The sequence below is a fragment of the Aethalodelphis obliquidens genome, unplaced genomic scaffold, assembly GCF_003676395.1.
Source record: "Aethalodelphis obliquidens isolate GAN/ISIS:26980383/991018 unplaced genomic scaffold, ASM367639v1 scaffold4, whole genome shotgun sequence".
Classification (NCBI taxonomy): domain Eukaryota; kingdom Metazoa; phylum Chordata; class Mammalia; order Artiodactyla; family Delphinidae; genus Aethalodelphis; species Aethalodelphis obliquidens.
Window position 1 is genome coordinate 84025127 of NW_020837948.1, and position 17393 is coordinate 84042519.

The 17393-nt window shown below is 39.0% G+C and overlaps 1 pseudogene; it reads left to right on the top strand.

The window, feature by feature from the left end:
- The first annotated feature begins 707 nt into the window (after window positions 1-707).
- Window positions 708-16956, top strand: LOC113617706 (putative RNA-binding protein 15B; annotated as a pseudogene).
- The last annotated feature ends 437 nt before the right edge of the window (window positions 16957-17393 follow it).

Below are 17393 nucleotides of genomic sequence, written 5' to 3' on the forward strand. Positions count from 1 at the left end.
ATAAATCAGATTCACTTTGTTGTCCTTAAAAATCCAACTTTTAGCAATTAACATTTATTTCAGAGCAAAATATAATGTTGAACATTATCAGATTAAAAAAATTGACAACTTCTACAACATGATAGTTAATTTCTAGATGATGACGTTTCTTATGTTTCATTAAAATCACTCAGTCATCTGCTTATGCTGAAGGAACAATTTGGTGGCAATGCAAGAGAGGGTAGATGGCTATCAAATGTTGCATATACCAGAGAAACCAAGCAAAGAATGAGCACAAAGGTATGGTTAGTCATTGTCCGCAAAAAAAGAAAAAAAAAAAAGCCCAGTTGAAACTCTGACAAACTCTGAAGACCTGAACATGCTATTTTAAATACATAAAATACCTTTGGTGGCCAACTTTGTAAGCTCTTTTCACACAGATTTAATTCAGTTTAGCACCTCTTTGCAGTTTTTTGGTCAGACCACATATGACAAGTTGTGAAAATTTATCGACAGCTCAGAAAGAACCACAAACACTCAGGGAGGGCTGAGAAAAGAGAAAGCTAAATGAATAAAAATAATTGCTAGAGTTTGCAGAGGTATGAGTTGTTAACTAAAAATATAGATCTGATGGCATTCTATTGGCACTTCTGTCTTTGTGTTGCTTCAGAGCACCTGTCCTGATATCTAAAATTAAGAGATTGTAATCTTTGCTTTCATGACGCACTATGGAACTGATGATAAAACACCATGCCTTTCACCTGGTATGTCATATTCAATCAGCGGACATTGTGAAAATAATACCTCTGGTAAAATGTTCATGACTACTGGGTATAGAAGTCAGGGCAAGATAGACACGTAGCCAGACATCAACTTCATCTCAGCTATTTAAATTCTTCACATATGCATTCATATCTTACTTAATAAGTGAGTCAGCTTTTCTTTTTTATATCATACGCTATGTTCCATTGTGTAACATGTGATTTCCTTCTGTCAGTTGCAAATCCAGTCTTTTGACTGACCTGTCTTTTTGTCCTCAAGTTTGTGTACTTATTTATAAAGCTCGTCTTCCATCTTCAGTTCCTATCAAAGTCCTTTCTATTTTCTTCTGTTTTCCAATGGTTCTTTCCTGTTTTTCTTTAGCCCTTCTCTGTGTCAATCAGTATCTGACTTAAAATTCAACAAATATCCCAAAATGAGTTTGTGATATTCTAAATACATTTAATTTTCTAGAAATTAATACAAAAGACAACTCTTTATTTACATCTGATTATCTCAGACAAACTCCTTGTTTTTAATTTCCCTAGTGGACAACAAATTTCTCTTCACTAAATATCCTGTAAGGAGATGGTCCTCTTTTTTTGGTTGCTGATTTTCTCTGTGGCTGAGATGATCTGTGAGCCAATCTACTAACCCTGAGTAGGAAACTAGTGATTTTTATTACTCAATGTAGTCCATAATTCTTCAAAGACTTCAGTTTACTTCATTTGAAATTTGAAAATTACTCCAGTTTACCTCATGAAAGATGATCATTCCATAACTAGTGTGAAATAACCCTCAGACTGTGAGTTTACCAATTCCAGTTTTATTATAGACTGAGTCTCTGTATGATTTCATGCCTTCAAACAATCAGTTGCTAAGATACTCTTTGTTAAACAATTCAGCAATTCAGTAGGGGATGTGGTTTTTGCCAAGTCATTCCAGTCAAGACAGGTGAACTGCAATAAAAATATGAAAGATTATGGGTCAGCGAACTCTTAACCTCTAAAATAATGTGGAAAATTGTGATCTGTGCATATATACATTTTCTAGGGAGAGGATTTATTACTATTACTAGATTCCCATTACTTTGCACAGTGCCTGGCACATTGTTGAATCTGAATAAATATTAGGTGAGTGAATTACAAATGAAATAAGAATTCTAAAAATGGTCCCCTCATTAGTAAAAAAAAAAAAAAAAAAGTTAAGGAATAACCAGAACCACGTTTTTTTTCCTTTGAATGTTCCCTGTCTACAGATCTCTTTAGTTTCTCCTCGGTATTCCTAGAAGGTGGATGTTAAAAGTTCTGAATTTATCTTTCATATTTCTTGACTGTTTTTTCATACCTTCCAATTTTTATCCCTTTATGATATGTTACGGAAATTCAACAACTCAGTCTTCTGTCTTACTGGTTTAACTTTAGCTGTGTCTTTTCTACTATTCATTTTACTTAAAGGTTTGAATTTTAATTTCAACACCATTTTCCCATGATATTTATTATTTTTTTCTACTAGCCTGACTTTACTTCTTAGCCTTGATGATGGTTTCTTTTTTCTTATCCCTCTCCCAGAGATTCTCCATGATTTCTGGTCCGCTGAGGTTTCTTTTCTTGATTTTGAATGTAGTTATGAATTGAAAAGGAACAGATGACTCTCTGTAATTTTCAGAAACCCAAGATGATCAGAGCTGAGGGAGATGAGACATCGTGTGTGTCCACGATCTATAAGTAGAAGTTCTTACATTTTTCTTATGTGTCATTTGAGGTTGAAGACCACTCATTTAAAAGCATAGTGTTTCTCCTGATATTGCCAAAATTATATAGAAATGGTGTTAAGTAAAAAATAAAGAAAAAATCCAATGAATAAACACTAAGTCACCCACAATTCTACTATTAAAAAATTGCTACTGCTACTGTTCGTATACACACTTTTTCATGTATTTAGACTTTTCTATCTCTTGCTTATTCAGTTGTGGGGATGGAGGAAAAGGAGTGTGGCAGATATCCAGGAATTGGGGAAAACAATTTAGGGCTAAATTAATAGGAGGAGATATTCTAATTTGATTTGAAAGGAGACAGCATTCTCTTTAGCAAAATAAGACCTAAAACCTATGCTGTTAGAGTTGGGGTGGGGTGAGAAGGATGTACCGGAAAGCACTGTCAGAAGGAAATTAACTTTCTTAGTGTAAGATGTCTTTGATTGCTATTGTTGTTGCTGCTGTTATTAGTATTATTTTCAGGCAACCAAAGACAAGAGTATCAGAAACAAAATGACTCTCAATGCTCTGTCTTCTCCTGTCTACTCTTAGAATGGGAAGCTTCCCCATCCTCTATCCCACACCAGAATGAGAGAAAGAATAGCTGTAGAAGAATAGTTACCTGAAGTTTCATATAATTAGCACAGGAAGCTAGGAAAATTTCTAAGAAACAGGAAAACTTGGAGCTTGCTAACCAGTAGGTTGATGAACACAGCTCTGTTTGAAGGGAGGGAAGTGAGGGGGACTTTGGGCTAGGAGAAGATGCTAAAAGGAGTGAGGCATTGTGGGAAGGGGGTAGCAAAATGAAAGATGGGGATATATAGACACTACTAACCTAGGAAGCGTCCATGTGGGAATCCCTAGAAGGGCTGAGTAGTGGATCTCCATGCTTGTGTACAGTGCTTTGGGAGGACTTACATAGACTAGAGGTGAGAAGTCCTTGATTTCAACCCTTTCCGAAATTCAGTACAGTTGAATTCTGCCACTGTGAACCTGAAGTAGAGTTGATTGAAACTTACTAGGGTATGTGTTCAAATGGCAGAGGAAGGGGAATGGACCACGTCTCCACCTGGTCGATGACAGGCATCTAAGACACTTCGAATGTGTTCAGTGATGAGGGCGGGCCATCAGGGGAGCTGTTTTTAGTTATTATGGGGCTAGAGAAACAGGAAGCTTTATTTGCATGCCTGTAGCACATTTATCCCCAATTGTTTGCTTAGCTAACTTTCAGCAGTTCTGTCGGAATCATATTTTCAAATGATAGCTTCTTTCCTCACTATGAAGAATAATCAGAGTGAGCAAAATTTCAAGTATGCGTTTCCTAGGTATAATTGAAATACATTAAATCTTAGGCGCCCCCCCCTTTTTTTTTTGCCTTAGATCAGCTACATAATGTACCTGCAAGTATGAATATAGCTAGGTTAACCTGGGTGTGGATAATGTCCTCTAACAGAAGTCGAGAAACTTGGCTTGTAGTCTCAGCTTGCCTGTCAACTAACCTGGTGAGCTTGACCAAATTGCTTAAGTTCTTTGCACCTCAGTGTGTTCCTCACTATGTAGCCCTCCATTATCAAACTAGAGCCTGATCTTTGACCTCAGCTCTCCCGCTGCTCCTTCAACTGTTCAGTAAGAAACCAAAGAGTTCTGAGTTACTTTTAGTGGGAGCCCTGCAACCAAGTCAATCTTAGAAATAACGAGACCCAAATGATTGTCCATGTTCAAGTAGTAGAACTGAAGGCAAGTCCATTTTAGTTATTTTTGGATGTTGAGCTACTTCTTAAGTGGAAAGAGGGTGCTGTGGTATCAGGATGCTTTCACTTAAAGTAAGGAAACACTAACTCAACCTGGCTTCTACCATACAAGCCCTTTTAAAAAGTTTCACATAACTTACCCTTCCATGGGTAAGGTAAGCATTAGGTACACAAGTTCTCTAACTTTACTTCCCTGAGGTTCTATTGGCTCCATTCTCTTTCCCATGTTAGCTTTATCTTCTGGTTGAGTGACAGATAGTGGCAGTAGTTCAGGCATCCCACTTAAATATGAACGTGTATGGAGGGAGAAGAATCCATTTCCTCCGGCCTTGTCTCCACTTAAGAGTAAGGAGTTTATTCCCAGAAGTGCCCCAGCTCACTCTCCTCATGTCTTATTGGTTGGAATTGTATTAAATTGTACTAAGTATCTATCCATAAGCCAATCACTGACAAGGAGAATGGATTGCCATGACTGGCTTAGATTCTGCCAGTTTTTGCCCGTTTATTAGTTGCTTTTGAAGAGACAGAGTCCTGAATTTCCCTACTCTGCCAGTTTTGGTGATGTCACCTTAGATTTCTGATTGGCTTAGATTGATTAAGATTTACCGTTGGAGTTGGAGATGCATGAAGTTATTTTTAGAAGAGAGAGAATCCAGGTAAATCAAGCTTAGCAAGGAGGAATGGACACCAGTGTCCACTAGAGTCACTATGGGAGATGACTGTAATAACGAGAGGCATCTTTTTACAGATGCCTGTAAAAGATGGAGGAGGGACGGTGATCACGGAGAGTCCTGGGTCAGAGCAGCAATCTGTCAGTGGAGAGGACAGAATGATTTTAAGAGGAAGACAGACTCAGTTCCCAAATCAGCTCTATCACCCTCCAGTTATTTTAATGTGGGGAAATCAGTTAACTTTGTTGTCCCTCAGTCTCATACTCACAATAAGATGGGAATAATAATTTACCCCCTTTTGAATTAATGTTAAAGTGATATAAGAAATATAAAATGTCAAAAGGGAACTTGGCACATCATAGACAGTTATCATTATTATGTTGATGATGTGACTGACCCTCCTGGAGCAGTGATTATCAGACTAAGTAGTGAGTTATTGGTAGTTGAATGGCTGTGCTTAAGTACACCACTTGGCCTTTATTGAGTGCTTCCCATATGCCCGGGATCATTTATTGATTCTATCAACAAATCATTACTGAGTGCCTACAGTGTGTCAGGCCAGCACTGAATTACAAGACATAAACACCACTGTCCTCAAAAAGTTACAGCCTAGCAGGGGAAGACAGACACAGTAAATGCATAAAGCATGTAGGATATGAGGTAGTGCTGGGTACTGAGGGGCACTCTAAGGCAGGGAAGAAGGACAGGGAGGGCAGGGGTGGAGGCAAGCTGAAACAGGTGGTCAGGGAAGATCCTCCTGAGGAAGGCGACACGTGAGCGAAGAATCGAAGGAGGTGAGGGGGAAGGCCAAGTGGCATTCTGGAGGAGGAGATCTCCCAACGGAGGGGACAGCAAGTGCAGAAGTTCTGATGCTGGAAACATGCTGGGAAGTCCAAAGAAGAGCAGCGACGATAATGTGGCTAGAAAACAGCAAAATGAAAATCAGAAAATAAAAGAAAAAGGAAAATCAGGAGGAGGTGAGGTCGGGAAGGTGGCAGGTGAGATTGGGTGGGGAGTTTGTAGAGCTTTGAACGTCATTTTAAGGACTTTGATATTTCATTCTGAGTGACATGGAAAGTTGTGAAGTGGTCTGAGTGGAGGAGTGGCATTCATTACTTTTCCTTCACCGTTCTTTTGATTTTCTTCTATTTACATTTCTTCTATTTTTTATGTTTTTAGAAATAAAAGTTTTTTTGTCAGTCCCTGCTTTGTTTCTAGCTTTCCAATCAACGCTGTGTATTAAGAATTCCTGCACCTGTACCAGCTGTTTGCTGTAGATTCCTAGACATGCTTCGTCTGCCCTGAAACTACTGAGAAGCGAGGGGGCAATCTCTCAGTAATCTCCTTTTATTTACCAACTGGATGTGGCCGTAACGTTTGCCTGCTTCGGCCTGAGGGGACCCTTGACAACTCCCTAAGGAGGTTGGGCTGTTCTTGGTTTCTAGAAATCTTTAGGAAACTGGTGCTTGTTAAAACTACCGCCAATCCCTTGAGCTGCCCAGGGGCTGCTGCCTGCCTGATGGCATTGCAATCTCTGCTGTGAACCAACAGTGAAGTCAAGCCTGGCACCTCCCTCTTAAATCCACCTGTCCTCATCCCATCAGACCTTAATGACTGCCCACATGTCATCTGGATTTTAGATGCCGTATCTCTTGGTTATTGTTCTCACTGCCCTTTTAGGCATATGCTGGGGTCTCTTAGTCTATCCTCTTTGTGTCCTAGCTGCTCTTTCAAAATTTTTATCCTTGTCCCTCTGTGCTGCGTATGAGAAATTCCTTAGAACAACATTTTTACTTATTAATTCCTTCTTTATCAAATCCTGAGTTCATTTAGGTTTTTGTTATTCTTCATTATTTAAAAAATATCCTATTTTTAATGTATATCAATTTTTATTTTATTTTCCTGTTTTTCTATGATAAGTTATAATTCTCTTTAAACAAATGTTCTCCCTTTCTTTATTGCTATGAACATTTAAAATACTTTTTATAATTCTTAGGTGGAACATTCTCTGATTATTCATTACCTAAATGGGGTTGTTTTTCCCATTGTAGATTTTGTTGACTGCCTCTCTTAGCAGTAAGTTACGTCCTGCGGCATGCAGGACAGTTTTTTGAGTGGGATGATTTTATCTTCTCTCTTTTCTCTTTTGTGCTCACCTCCTTCTTGAACAGTGGTTTTCTCTGCCCTCTCCATCTGGCCCTCTGAGCCTCCAGTCTAGAATCAGGTGTTTTGATAGGCTGGGGCTCCTGCTTTGCTGTGATGTTTGGTACAGTGTAGATCCAGGCTGGGAGCCGGTTCCTGAGCTTTGGGTTATGCTTTGTCAAGCAGCCTCGCGGAGCCTACGGTTTATAAAGTCTTGGGCCCTGGATGAAAGCAGTTTTCTCAGCTTCCTTCTATGAGCACTGAAGAGGGGAGGGTGGGCAGAGGGCAATACTTCCATGGCAGCACCTGGCTTCAGGCAGTGAGCCTGAATCCTAGCCCACATCTGCTGTGGGATTTTAAATTCTTCTTCCTCTCACTCACTGGAATCTTAACTGCCCTGCCTGTTTCTAGACTACAAACCCTGTGGATTCTGGGTTTTCGCCATATTCTTTGCTTTGCATTTCTGTTCCTATTCTAGTCCATAACAATATTTATTTCGTTTTGAAGCCCGGTTATATATTTTGGATTTTCTCCTTTCAGATTTTTCAATTATTTTTTTGAAGCAGAAGGGTATATCAAACTCTGGTTAATGCAGCATCTTGACTGGAGTTTTCAAGTAAATTTTTAGGTAGAAATTTAGAACGCTGTTTATGTCAGTTTTGTAATTAGTCAAATTGTAATTGTCTTACCTGCATGTCTTAGTCTGCTTGGTCTGCTATAAGAAAATACGAAAGACTGGGTGGCTTAAACAATAAATGTTTATTTCTCACAATTGCGGGTGCTGGGAAGTCCAAGATCAAGATGCTGGAAGATTCAGCTCTTGGTGAGAGTCCTCCTCCTGGCTTGCAGATGGCCACTGTTTCTCTGTGTGCTCACATGCCCTAGTCTGTGTCCTCACACTGATGGAAAGAGAGCTCTAGTGTCTCTTCCTCTTCTGATAAGGGCACTAGTTCCATCACGAGTGCCCCATTTTCATGACCTCACCAAACCTAATTACCTCCCAAAGGGGTTAGGACTTCAACATATGAATTTTTTTTGGGGGGGGGGAGTAATACAAACATTAATTCCATAACACTGAGCTATTATTACATTATTGTTTCTTATTTGGCTTCAGAACCATGGTTCAGGTATTCAATAGGTATATTGCTTTTTAATTTAAAGACAGTAAAGAATTTCTGCAACCCTTACCAACTGAGCTGGCTTCACATCTGTCCAAACCAGAAGCAGAAAGAATCCAGTTCATTGCCCCCAGGGCACAAGCTTCTAGAAATTTGGCCATTACGTGAGTGATTCACTTCAGTGAATTAGCCCCTTTCTATGATTTTAATTAATGGCAACCAGCACTGTGAGGAAGGTGGCAGCATTGTTCACAGCAGTAAGTCTCTCATTTGGGTGCATAACTGTAAGGGAGAAAAACAAATGTACATATTCCTCCTTAATAGCAAAATCATGCCTTTGTCCTGATGAAGTGCTGCCAAACTCTTCACACAAAGTCGAAAAATGAGTCACACATAACATTCTTTGGGCCTTCTGCCCTTTGTTCTTCCTGTTTAGAGAATTAAGATGAATTTAGAAATCTAATGACTGTTGCCAGGTGAGACGAGAGCAAGGACTATACAAACTCAGCTCCAAGATGGCAAAGGGAATCTAACTCCTCTGCTGGAGGATGGGTGGTGCCCTGGGTTATGAGGGGTTTCACGGGTGTGTTTAAGCATCTTACCTTCTCAGAAAGAGGCAAGGAATCCTGTCTCTTTATCTGAGACTCTTTATCTGAGAGCACCAAACAGTAAACATCAAACTTTGTCTAGTGGAAGCTACTTTCAGGAATAAAGATATACATAGATCTATCTATCTATCTATCCATCCATCCATCCATCCATCCATCCATCCATTTAGGCTAAGAATAATTAAGCACCTTTTTTTTCCCTATTAGATAGAGTCTCTGCAGTATTTTTGTTGTACTTCTGCCTTTCTCTAAAAACTCTTTTTAAGTTAGGAGACCTGATTCTAAACCTGTTTCATTTCTAGTTTAATTGTCTACTCAGTGATTCTGTGGGACCTAGAGACACTTATTGATACTATTCAAAAAATGGTCCTCACTAGATTCTAATCTCTGTTCTTCCATTGTTTGGAAGTTGTGGGCAGGTAGGTGCGGTGTTCATTTATTTATTGAATGATTATTTACTTTGAAAAATATATTGAGCACTACATGTCAGAAATTGTACCAGTGTCTGGGGCAGAGAAATGAACAAGAGAGATAGTCCTTTATTTCAATGAGCTTTAAGTCCAGTTATAATTATATATATTCTATTAATACACATTTATTAAGTACATATAGCTTTAATGTCTTTTGTATTTTGAAGCAAGACTATTTTGTTTCAAAAGTACTTGAAACCTTCAAGATGCAAGACATGCAGATTGTGTTAGTTGCAGTGACTGCATTACGTTTTGAGCAGTAATGCCCATAGAGGTGATCAGTTGCAGCAGGAAACTATGGCATTCAAAGGGAGGGTGATGAGGATAAAGAACAACACCCAATAATCAGAAATTCACTTGCATTTATCTTTGGAATGCATATGACACTTTTTAAAATAAAAGGTAGCAGCTCATTTTCATTAGAAACACATGCCTTAATTCATTGATTATTTTTTTTTTCATTGATTATTTTGATTAGGCTACATGTATACATTCTGGAAGTCCATGTTGAGTACCAGGAAAATCTGCCAAAAACTCAAGATGAAAAAATAATCTTTTTGGAAGGAGCAAGGTGGTCGAATTCTGTTACTTTCTTATCACATGAGTGAATTATAGGGCTGCATATTCAATCCACCAGTCTTTGTGCCATGCCCTTGGTCCTTCTTAACTGAAACTTTTTTGCTCATAGCTAATAAGGCAGGTCTAGGAGTACCAGGTAACCACATAGTCTTCCTTACCCAAATTCAGAGACTGGCCAATGACCTATTTTGTGGCCTGGTGTAAAAAGATATATAGGCCAATCTGACTTTGTCTTGTTTGGACCAAATTAGGAAATGCAGAGAGAAGTGGAAGGCATATCAAAGGACATATATAGAGAATTAAGCTATGTGGTTGAAATCATAAGTCAAGGTCAAGCTGGAGTTAGAAGAAAATAGATTATTAAAGGAGAAACATAAGAAAATATATGAAGGTGAAAAAAAAAGAATCGAGAAATTGGTGATGGGATAGAGAAGGGCAAGCAGAGATATTAGTGACATATTACTTCAAGGTAGGCATAAAGTCTGAAAACTGATAATATTATTTCATCATGCACTGAAATGGAATACCAATAAACCATTTATTATGTATTTGGTTATCTTTACAGACTTGGTGTCCAGACTGTAGGTGGAGGTTCTGCAGCCTGGGCTCTACTATGTATCCCACTCTAGTTGTTTGACTTTTCCCAGATTCCTGTGCACTTATGTTCATACAGCACTGCCTCACTATCACCAAAATCACTTTGTTTCTTGGATAACTAAAGTGAATCTCCTTTTCCTCGCAACCAGAAGATGCTAAACTGAACCAAACTCTTTGAGGATAGAGTCCATTTCCTAGCATGGGTTTATATACTTTCTTTGGGTTTTCTTTGTTCTTCCTTTTCTTGTGGTCTGTAAAATATTTTGGCTTCTGGAATTTGTAAAACTTACATTTTCTTAATGCTGTACACTGATTAGTGCTTTTTTCCCATGTAAATATTTCTACCACATTATAAACTGCAGTGTTTGATTTAGACCATCGATTTGTATGTGCAGCACAGAAAACAAACTATTCGGTTTACTTCTATCTAATAATAACTCTAATATCATGCTTGCCAAAACCTCCATTAAGGACGTATGCCTTGACACATTGATTCCAATGATAGGGAAAAGCACCATTTCCCAGCAGCTGGAGATTTGATGTTGCTTTTGAAGGGACCAAAGGATCCCACCAAAATATTTATATAGCTTGAAAACTCCAGGAAGCCCTCAGTAATAAGCAGGATTATAGGATCCCTAGTAGAACAGGATTGGGAGTTCTTAAAAGGGTGTAAGTTTGCTCATCATAAGAATATGGTACAGATGGATGAGACCTGTAACATGGAACAAAAGTCAAATTTTAAATAGTAAATTTGGGGAGCAGGGGCATGAAGAAGAGAAGCAAAAATAAAACAAATCTCAGATAGAGAATAGTATTATTTATACTCAGTTTTTTAGTAGCCCAGCAAAAGGGAAATCAGATGATGATGTAGTTCTCATTGTCTGACAATAGGGCATACCATATATTAGCGTATTAAAAGAAATTTTTTCCTGTCACTTTGATCTGAGGTGAAAGTATCATGTGGTCTTTATACAGAAAGCTTTGAACAAAATTATGAATCTCAACCTATATGCTGACTTAAAGTCTTTATATTAAAAGACAAAATTATGCACTAAATACGATTCTTTTTAACTAAAAATTCACACGTATTCCATTTTAAAATTGGCTCTTGGTAAAAGTCAAACTCTTTAAAGGTCGATTGTGTAAAGACATTTATGGAGGCTTGGGGTAGAGATTGAGTGATATGCTCAAGATATTTTGCTGTTATGTGGCTTCTTTGGGTACAGGATAAGACTTATTCCCTTCTAATATTAATTGATATGAATAAAATGCTCAGTTGAAATGTAGAGGAGTAAAAAGCATTCGAAGCGGGCTTGCCTGGTGGTGCAGTGGTTGAGGGTCCGCCTGCTGATGCAGGGGACACGGGTTCGTGCCCCGGTCCGGGAAGATCCCACATGCCGTGAAGCAGCTGGGCCCGTGAGCCATGGCCGCTGAGCCTGCGCGTCCGGAGCCTGTGCTCCGCAAAGGGAGAGGCCACAGCAGTGAGAGGCCCGTGTACCGCAAAAAAAAAAAAAAAAAAAAAAGCATTCGAAGCTTCTCATTGGGAGATCAATAGGATTCGGTGGGTATGCATAATAAATGAGAGTGTAAAATTGAGGATTCAAGGGTCTCTTGAAACACATTATCCTGTTTTGGATCCCTTTGAATGTGTTTTCTCTCCTCTTCCTTTCCTTCCTATCGTTCTATCTCATTGAGGCTGGCTTTACTCAGGTTCTGATCATATTTAATGAATTAATACATTGGGAATAATAATCCTCTTCTCCTCCCAAAACTGCTCATCTTCTTGTATATTCTCCCTCAAGCCATTTTTTTCTCCCCACTAATTGCATATAACCCTTTAGGTACCAAGACCTCCATTCTGCCACATTAACAATTTTCAAATCTGTCTCCCCATTCTATCTTTTTTTTTTTTTAACATCTTTATTGGAGTATAATTGCTTTACAATGGTGTGTTAGCTTCTGCTTTATAACTAAGTGAATCAGTTATACATATACATATGTTCCCATATCTCTTCCCTCTTGCGTCTCCATCCCTCCCTCCCACCCTCCCTATTCCACCCCACTAGGTGGTCACAAAGCACCGAGCTGATCTCCCTGTGCTATGCAGCTGCTTCCCACTAGCTGTCTATTTTACGTTTGGTAGTGTATATATGGCCATGCCATTCTCTCACTTTGTCATAGCTTACCCTTCCCCCTCATATCCTCAAGTCCATTCTCTAGTAGGTGTGTGTCTTTATTCCTGTCTTACCCCTAGGTTCTTCATGACATTTTTTTTTCTTAAATTCCATATATACGTGTTAGAATACGGTATTTGTCTTTCTCTTTCTGACTTACTTCACTCTGTATGACAGACTCTAGGTCCATCCACCTCATTACAAATAGCTCAATTTCATTTCTTTTTATGGCTGAGTAATATTCCATTGTATATATGTGCCACATCTTCTTTATCCATTCATCCGATGAGGGACACTTAGGTTGTTTCCATCTCCTGGCTATTGTAAATAGAGCTGCAATGAACATTTTGGTACATGACTCTTTTTGAATTATGGTTTTCTCAGGGTATATGCCCAGTAGTGGGATTGCTGGGTCATATGATAGTTCTATTTGTAGTTTTTTAAGGAACCTCCATACTGTTCTCCATAGTGGCTGTACCAATTCACATTCCCACCAACAGTTCAAGAGTGTTTCCTTTTCTCCACACCCTCTCCAGCATTTATTGTTTCTAGGTTTTTTGATGATGGCCATTCTGAGTGGTGTGAGATGATATCTCATTGTAGTTTTGATTTGCGTTTCTCTAATGATTAATGATGTTGAGCATTCTTTCATGTGTTTGTTGGCAGTCTGTATATCTTCTTTGGAGAAATGTCTATTTAGGTCCTCTACCCATTTCTGGATTGGGTTGTTTGTTTTTTTGTTATTGAGCTGCATGAGCTGCTTGTAAATTTTGGAGATTAGTCCTTTGTCAGTTGCTTCATTTGCAAATATTTTCTCCCATTCTGAGGGTTGTCTTTTCGTCTTGTTTATGGTTTCCTTTGCTGTGCAAAAGCTTTGAAGTTTCATTAGGTCCCATTTGTTTATTTTTATTTCCGTTTCTCTAGGAGGTGGGTCAAAAAGGATCTTGCTGTGATTTATGTCATAGAGTGTTCTGCCTCTAAGAGTTTGATAGTTTATGGCCTTACATTTAGGTCTTTAATCCATTCTGAGCTTATTTTTGTGTATGGTGTTAGGGAGTGATCTAATCTCATTCTTTTACATGTACCTATCCAGTTTTCCCAGCACCACTTATTGAAGAGGCTGTCCTTTCTCCACTGTACATTCCTGCTTCCTTTATCAAAGATAAGGTGACCATATGTGCGTGGGTTTATCTCTGGGCTTTCTATCCTGTTCCATTGATCAATATTTCTGTTTTTGTGCCAGTACCATACTGTCTTGATTACTGTAGCTTTGTAGTATAGTCTGAAGTCAGGGAGCCTAATTCCTCCAGCTCCGTTTTTCGTTCCCAAGATTGCTTTGTCTGTTCGGGGTCTTTGGTGTTTCCATACAAATTGTGAAATTTTTGGTTCTAGTTCTGTGAAAAATGCCAGTGGTAGTTTGATAGGGATTGCGTTGAATCTGTAGATTGCTTTGGGTAGTAGAGTCATTTTCACAATGTTGTTTCTTCCAATCCAAGAACATGGTATATCTCTCCATCTATTTGTATCATCTTTAATTTCTTTCATCAGTGTCTTATAATTTTCTGCATTCAGTTCTTTTTCTCCTTAGGTAGGTTTATTCCTAGATATTTTATTCTTTTTGTTGCAGTGGTAAATGGGAGTGTTTGGATGATCTGTCCTTTGGTGAAAGTGGGGTGTTAAAGTCCCCTACTATGAATGTGTTACTGTCGATTTCCCCTTTTTATGGCTGTTAGTATTTGCCTTATGTATTGAGGTGCTCCTATGTTGGGTGCATAAATATTTACAATTGTTATATCTTCTTGGATGGATCCCTTGATCATTATGTAGTCTCCTTCTTTGTCTCTTCTAATAGTCTTTATTTTAAAGTCTATTTTTTCTGATAGGAGAATTGCTACTCCAGCTTTCTTTTGGTTTCCATTTGCATGGAATATCTTTTTCCATCCCCTCACTTTCAGTCTGTATGTGTCTCTAGGTCTGAAGTGGGTCTCTTGTAGACAGCATATATATGGGTCTTGTTTTTGTATCCATTCAGCGAATCTGTGTCTTTTGGTGGGAGCATTTAATCCATTTACATTTAAGGTAATTATCGATATGTATGTTCCTATTCCCATTTTCTTAATTGTTTTTGGTTTGTTATTGTACGTCTTTTCCTTCTCTTGTGTTTCTTGCCTGGAGAAGATCTTTTAGCATTTGTTGTAAAGCTGGTTTGGTGGTGCTGAACTCTGTCAACTTTTGCTTGTCTGTAAAGGTTTTGATTTCTCCATCAGATCTGAATGAGATCTTTGCTGGGTAGAGTAATCTTGGTTGTAGGTTTTTCTCCTTCATCAGTTTAAATATGTCCTGCTAATCCCTTCTGGCTTGCAGAGTTTCTGCTGAAAGATCAGCTGTTAACCTTATGGGGATTCCCTTTTGTGTTATTTGTTGTTTTTCCCCTGCTGCTTTTAATATGTTTCTTTGTATTTAATTTTTGAGAGTTTGATTAATATGTGTCTTGGCATGTTTCTCCTTGGATGTATCCTGTATTGGACTCTCTGTGCTTCCTGGACTTGATTAACTATTTCCTTTCCCATATTAGGGAAGTTTTCAAGTATAATCTCTTCAAATATCTTCTGAGTCCCTTTCTTTTTCTCTTCTTCTTCTGGAACCCTTATAATTCGAATGTTGGTGCGTTTAATGTTGTCCCAGAGGTCTCTGAGACTGTCCTCAGTTCTTTTCATTCTTTTTTCTTTATTCTGCTCTGCAGTAGTTATGTCCACTATTTTATCTTCCAGGTCACTTCTCCGTTCTTCTGCCTCAGTTATTCTGCAGTTGATCCCATCTAGAGTATTTTTCATTTCATTTATTGTGATGTTCATCATTGCTTGTTTCATCTTTAGTTCTTCTAGGTCCTTGTTAAATGTTTCTTGTATTTTCTCCATTCTATTTCCAAGATTCTGGATCATCTTTACTATCATTATTCTGAATTCTTTTTCAGGTAGACTGCCTATTTCCTCTTCATTTGTTCATTCTGGTGGGTTTTTATCTTGCTCCTTCATCTGCTGTGTGTTTTTCTGTCTTCTCATTTTGCTTATCTTACTGTGTTTGGGGTCTCCTTTTTGCAGGCTGCAGGTTCGTAGTTCCCATTGTTTTTGGTGTCTGTCCCCAGTGGCTAAAGTTGGTTCAGTGGGTTGTGTAGGCTTCGTGGTGGAGGGGACTAGTGCCTGTGTTCTGGTAGATGAGGCTGACCCTTTCTCCTCTCCCCATTCTATCTTTTTGCCACTGTATTTGTTTATGAGTTTATTATAACAGTCTTCTAAATCACCTCCAATTATGTTTTCATATGGTTCTAGAGTGATCTTTCTAAAATGCTAATTTTTTTTCTTCTGCTTACAATCCTTCAATACCTCCTTCAGGTCTTAAGTGTGAAGCCTGGCAGACAGTATTCTCAATGACCCAGACTTTGGTTACGTGCCCAGCTATAGTTTGACATTCTCATATCAACTTCTGTTACCTATTCCTACTGAAACGTCTGCAGCTCCCTTGAAAATGTCTTATGTGTGCTTCCTTGCTCTTTTACTTATCTTCATCTTTACCTGGTACAGTTTTCTCCATTGCCATCCGATTTTGCCTAACTCATCCTTATTTTTTAAAACTAAGCTCAGGTGATCTTCTCTTATGCTCCCCATGTTGAGTTAGTTTCCCCAGCTTGGGGCTTTGAGAGCAGACCACTGTATGCATGGTGGAGACCATTCTAGCTGAGTGAGGAGAATAGAGTGCCATTGGGTCTAGAAAACTCCTCTAAACCTTCTTTAGTTGTTGCATGTCCTGGACACTGAGTTGAGAGCTAGGTGCCACGATAGGGTAAAAATGGGCTTCTTGTGTTAAAAAAAAAAAGCTGCTTCCCGAATCAGTGCACATCCTAGAGGAAGATTGGGGGTTATTAGTGATTTCCTCAGAGATCATACTCATGAGAGTAAGCTGACCCAGCTGAAGATTGTCCAGTCCCTTCAACTGGATCAATTCAGGCTTGACAAAGTCATGCAATACATCAAGCAGGGGAACTCCAATGGCCATGTGGTGCTCCTAGTTACCAGGTGACCCCAGTGGGCCTGGCGGTGAGGAGATGCCCATGATGGAGCAAGGCCTACCTCAGGAATGTGGTCTCCTACTTGAAACAGAAGCAGGCTGTAGGGGTGATCTGCCTGCCAGTGAGTGGGTCCATGGGGGAGGGGGAAATGAAGCACAAACATGCTGCCTTATATGTATTCCTGCCCTGCAACCCCTCACAGCAGTACTTCCAATCAGCACTAAGGACATTGGGCAAACTAGAGGAAGAACATAGAGTAATAGTTACAATCAGAGACACTGCCTAGCCCAAACCTGTTTTTTCCAATTCCATTTTTTTGGAGTGTCACAAAAGCAGTTATTTTAAAATCTCATCCCTTCCCTGTCTTACACCTTGGTTTTAATTCTCTGCTGGGATATTTTAGTTCATCTCTTGGGGAACCAGAGATCCTGTCCACCACCAAAACTAAGTTTTTAGGTTTTGCTTTGTTTTCACAGTTATGAGAAGGGACTCCTGTTATATTGATGTCTAGCGTACAGATACTGTCTGTTGTGTTATGTATTTTTAAAAAAGATTTTTTGACTAACTGTATGGGGAGTTGTCAGTGAAACCTTTGTCAAAGGATGGACTAATAAAACACACAGGGCGATGGTAGTGGGATGAGGTGATCCCATAGCCTAAGCTGGAGGTGACCTGCAAGGTCTTAGGACCATGAGGAATGAGGAAGGGATCTATTTGGGTCTG